The following is a 6,000-nucleotide window of genomic DNA, read 5'->3' as shown; positions in this document are numbered from 1 at the left end:
ACAGGGAATTAAACACCATGGACACACTCAATGCATGAACAAAAATACAATTATAGACTCACTTTGTTATTAAAACACCCACAATATCTAATTCTCCTCATAAGGGATGGATAGGGTTATTGAACACTGAGAAATAAGACATTTGATGATGGTGATAAAGATCCACAGCCACAAATCTCCAGTCTTTAGATCCACATTCCCATTCAAAGTGAGCAGCAACAGCTAGCTAAGATTATATGACATTACTGACGGATTCAGTGCTACTTAATAATATAACAATTTGCTAATACTGTTAAAAGGGGAGCTAAGAATTAAACTCTATAAACTGAACAAATTGAAAATGGTATTTGAATATGGAAAGTACAACTTTGTTCGTAAGAGGTACTGTGAACAATGGCTACCTGGGTGTCATCATGTTGAAATCCAGACTCCTCTGTCTATTTTAACTGGAACGTTGTTACCTCGGATGTCACCTCGGATGTGACCTCAAATCCAGCTCGTAGTTCAGACTTCCAAGGTAAATGAGATGCAGCATAACTCAAAACTGACCTAACGCAAAGCCACAGAGGAGTAACTTATACTGTTATAAGGCCAAACCACTTACACTACAGGTGTCAAACTTCAGTCCTCAAGGGCCGATGTCCTGCAACGTTTAGATGTGCCTTTGCTGCACCACACCTGAATAGAATAATTAGGTCATTAGCAAAACTCTGGAGAACTGATCTACACAAGGAGGAGGTAATTAAACCATTTCATTCCAGTGTTTTGTACCTGTGGCACATCTAAAAACTGCAGGACACCGGCCCTTGAGGACTGGAGTTTGACACCCCTGACTTGCACAATAGGGGAGGAAAAAAAGGTACATTTCCTCACTTTTGACTAAATATCAATATTACCTAAGGCCCAAATAATCCTACCTGACCAAAAGCCCTTAGTGACTAGCACATGCTGTGCTGGCATATGCTCTCAAAGTCTTTAGCCCTTGGCCACGCCTCTTTCCCATAAAGGAAGCAGGTAACCTGGTAACCCAAAAAAAGAAAAATATTTAAAATAACAGAATACAATTTTTAAAAAAGAACTCGGTGCTATTATGTGCACACTTTCAACTTCACTGTTCAGTTAATTAATAAATTACATAACTAAAATTTGCAGTTAACTGCAAAACTATACAAACTAATGAGGTAAGTGTGTGGACTGATTTTTACCAATGTGTGGTAAAAATCAGTCCACACATTGTTCTTTAATTTAAACATGGTTCTTTAATTTAAACACGGTACAAATTCATACCTCTAAGCTTTGATTAGCTGGTTATGTGCATCAAGGCTAATGACCCCACAGCTGTGAGTATCTTATCATCCTTCAATAGAATTAAAAACATAATGTCTTCAGTTTTGAATGTCCTATGAAGGTTCCCACATATGCATCTTCAAGTGGAAATCATATATCAAGAAGATGGCTGTGGCAATCTATAAAGCATTTTGCATAGCATGTTTTTCCACCACATTCAGCTAACATGAAGTTCTACAATAACTTTTAAAATAAAAGGGATTATAAGTCAGCAAGAGGACTGCTGCTAAGAGGCATAATGTGCAACAAGCTTTACTTGCTCTGAGGCCCAGGATAAACACAACTGATCAATAGTGCAGGTAGAGATAAGGACATTGTCTCTAGTGTAAGATTAAACAGATTATAACCAATAGCCATTTTCTCCAAGGCTGGTGCTAAGCTTCTTGAAACCAAAATACTAAAGCATCACTTTATTCCCTCAAGAGTTCTATTTTAGATATGAGCTCCTATTTGTCTTCAGGGCTTTTCTTCTCTTTTTGGTAGAAATATTCACTCATTCCTCCTTTTAGGGATTCTGACCACTTTTAAGCCCGTATTCAGTGCTGTTTACTTTGCTCTGGAGCATTTCTAAATTGAAGGGAGACAAGGTAGTGAGAGGTTTATGAAAATGTTTTACTTGCCTGAACAGCATGCTGCTGCCTTGAACATATCTGGCACATACAAGCAAGCATTTACACGTTTGAATTCCTCTTATTGTGTTGTTATTCTCCCCCACAGAAACAATTTTCCATCATTCCATTCCATGTAGAAAGATGCTGACACATTTATAGCTTTTCCATTTATATCATTGCTTACCATCTCTGGACTACATTTGTCATATACTGTCCTACAACATATAACCTTTGTAAAATGTTCATTGTTTTACTCATTAATCAGTCTGTCTTATTTATTCTGTCAACACCAAATTGTGTTCATTTAAAATATACCATTTGGACGTTTGTACACTTATGAATTCCATTTAAATCTTAACGGTGATATTGGTGGCATTTAAGCAGGGTTTAATGATTGGCCAACAAATGTTAAAGTCTTGTCAAATGGCTCAAATATATGTACATTCACCCAAGTAATATTTAAAAGAAAAACTGGTAAATAACACAGCCTTAAATGTGTTTTGCCCCGTCTTTTTTTTTTTTTTTTTTTTTTTTTTTAACTGCGTCAGTCTTGTTCATATCCGAGAGAATTGGATGTGCAGGGAAGCTTGGGGTTGTTTTGTGGTTGTTCTGACACAGTCTGGTGCTTTCTGCACAAAATTTAACAATGTTCTTGGCATGCACTGTCATAGCACATCCTCTAAAGAGACAGGATCTGCTTGATTTATTCCATCTTTATTCTGTCTTGCTGGGATTGTAAAACACAGGAAATGAATGAATATTTATGTGTGGTGTAACATTTCAGCTGTAAAACCAAGGTTATCCAGATGAGTGCAGCATGAACAGTAGACTTTATATGCCAAGCCAAGTGACAACATACAACTGACACCTGATGTTAATGTGCACTGTGCTAAAAAAAAAAAAAAAAGACATTCATTATTCTAACTGTCAGACAATAAATTTGATTCGATTGGATTACCAAAATTATCTCAATTTGCTAAATTCTAGAATAATGGACAGTTTTTATTGTCTTCTACAGATTCAAACTTTTAAAGTATAGGATTACCTTACATTTAAACAATTCTAGAAAGCCCAGATATCATGGCTTTGTAAGTCTTTATTTGGTTAATTCACCACATCTGAGTTAAATGGAGACACTGATTCATTGCATCTTTATTCAGCAGGAGAATTGGCTAGCAATACTGGCAAACTTCTTAGCTTAATACTTTACAAGTAAGTCGTAAGCACCAAACACAAAAATCTGTGGCGGAATGTGACCCAAACACATAAATACTGGGTTAGAAACTTAAATATCCCATTCTCTTCAACATTTTATCACATAAGTTACCTTAAACAATGAGACTGTAAAAGTAAAATGACCACATAAAACCAAACTATTTTTCTTTGAGTTTGAGTCCCCCTAATGGACTATTCAGGTAATGTCATTGTACCTATCCTATTCCAAAAAAAAAAAAAAAAAGTGACACCTTTAAACCAACTTAAGAAAACATGCAGATACAGATAATCCAAATAAATAAAACTAATATTAATAACAGTAAGTTGATCAGAATTATATCCTGCTACAACAACTCTATCCCAGCTGTGAAATACGGGGGTGGCAGCATCATGTTGGGTGAATCTCTTGAAACATGAGGGATAGGTGCCATTTCCAAAACAGATGGCATCATGAGGACAGATTTTAATGTAACATTTTAAGACTTCAGGTACTATATTAAAGCTTGGGTACAAATAAGTCACCAAAATGGACAGTAAATTATGAGCACACTCACAAATTTGTTACAAAGTGGATTAATAACAGCGAATAAAGGCAAAAGGGGTAGACATCACAATGGCCTGATCTAAATTTAACTGAAATTATAATGGCAGAGCTGAAAAGGTGTGAATTTTTACTGTGATTTAATGTCGGTAAGGAAAAAGAAAAATGTCATATAGTGGATACATGTTTCTGACTGTAGATGATTGTGTACTTATGGTTCACAGATGTACAAAATTGTTGAGATCCTTTCACAGTCTGCAAACTGCAACACTAATCTTTCCAGAAATCTAACAGGCTAAAGGCAGAAATCTGTCTGTAGCCCTGAACTGTTGCATGTCTAGTAAAACATAAATAATGCAACATTGATTTTTTTTATCTCAGAAACTTTGCCAAATTGTCAAACCTCTCATCACTTAGGCAGGAAGCTTTTGCATTTATTCTCTTGACAGCAAACAATCTATGATTCATAAAGTTTTTTTTTTTGTTTGTTTTTGTGGGTTTTTTTTAAATGAAATATCAGTTGAAATAATTTTGTTTAAAGAAACGACACTACAAAAGCCATTATCATGAAGTGATTGTATTTATCCTGATGGTAGCTAATCTATCATCTTACATTTTTATGATTGGGCTCCCTTTCAAAATCTCCCCCCTGCTCTAATGTGTTGCCTTAATCAGTCTTAAATTGTCATCTTGGTTTGATTTAACTGGGCCATAATGAAAAATCTGCCTTTAGAATGACAGTAGCCATCCATTTATCCTTCCCATTTCTCTTTACATGGCCTCTTAACACATTTCTCGGACCATCCAAATTGAAGTTTGACGAGGCAGCGAGGCTAGATTGTATGAAGGCAAAAATATATATATATTGTTCTGCACAGAATATATCATTCACATTGTAGGCCTATGAAAGACATGGGGAGATCATTTGAAATTGTAATTCAAAAGGTTTTGTGCAATACTTCACTAATGGGGATTGGTAAAATATATTTATGAGTTTTGTGACCGTATTGACTGAATGAAAGTACAGAGTGAGGGCAAAGCCCACATGGATCATTTGCACAAGGAAAAGGTTTTTTGTGTTCAGCAAGTGTCACTCATTCTTCATTTCCCTGTCTGAAAGCAATTACCAAACAACAGAAGTAAATGAAAGGCAACCTTTTCCATTTAGACTTTGTTTGGTAGTTGACATGTTTGTAAGTTCTTTTTGTGTTTTAATAAAAACATGTCAGAGTATTGGTTTAGAGTAATGCCACATGTTGTAACCCATCAAATCACAACGCGTTACTTTTACTCAGACTTTTCTACTGATCAGATACTATTGAGTGTTTTCTTGTCAGTGAGAGAATTAACTTTTCTGATGATTTATATTTATTGAGTATAGATATGAATCTTTCAGTGTCTTTTAATTAAAATTTTTAGAGTCACGATTCAGATTCGGAAACAAATTTTTCTATTCTGGAGATTCTGTTAACAGATGTGACTGACAAAAGGAAAAGACAGCGTAAACATATCAACCATTTACGGTATTTAAAACAATTCTATAAGGTTTTATACTGTATCAAATTCCATCAGTTTATAGTTGAACAAAAATAAGTTTGTACATAAAATAAAATGTCATTGCAGCGTACTCACAAATAGGAATGGCAAAAACATTCAACTTAAAGACATTTTAAAATTGTTTTTTTGAGCATTTTGAATCTATTCAGAATTCCCAGGTCTAAGAATTGCAATTTTCTATAGAATCTTAAATTTTTTCTCTGTTATCTGCCACTTCTCACACAAGTCTCGTACTTTTCCATTCTTTCTCACGTCTACACTGCTCAGACAGATTTCTAAAGAGCGAAGTAGGTCATGTGACACCGGAATATTTACTTTCCACAGGACAGTCTGTGATTGCCTCACTCTCGCTTATGAAGGCCAGATCTGATCTGACCATCATCTGTTGGAGGCAGAAGATAAAAAGCAAACACTGGCGATATCCACTCTGTCAGACCAGTAGCCCAAACGTTCCCACGTACTGAGGTGTATCATGAGATCTGCATGGACTGTGCACCGTCCATATTGAGGATGGTTGTGCACCGTCCTCAATCATCCAATCTGAATCAGATTAGATTCATTTCTCATGATAGATTCTTTCATTTCCCCTCAATTTGATGTGCAAGCTAGGCGCTTAGCCCCGTTTCTTCTGCACTACGTCAGACCCTCACACCGCTCAGAGCACCACAGAGTGACGGGCACACTGCGCTTCATCACACCTTTTTGCACCAGCTCTTAATCTTATTCTTT

This window comes from Gambusia affinis, linkage group LG10 (genome assembly GCF_019740435.1).
Source record: "Gambusia affinis linkage group LG10, SWU_Gaff_1.0, whole genome shotgun sequence".
In the NCBI taxonomy this organism is placed as follows: Eukaryota; Metazoa; Chordata; class Actinopteri; order Cyprinodontiformes; family Poeciliidae; genus Gambusia; species Gambusia affinis.
The sequence above is the reverse complement of the archived record's forward strand: the minus strand, read 5'-3'. Positions refer to the sequence as shown.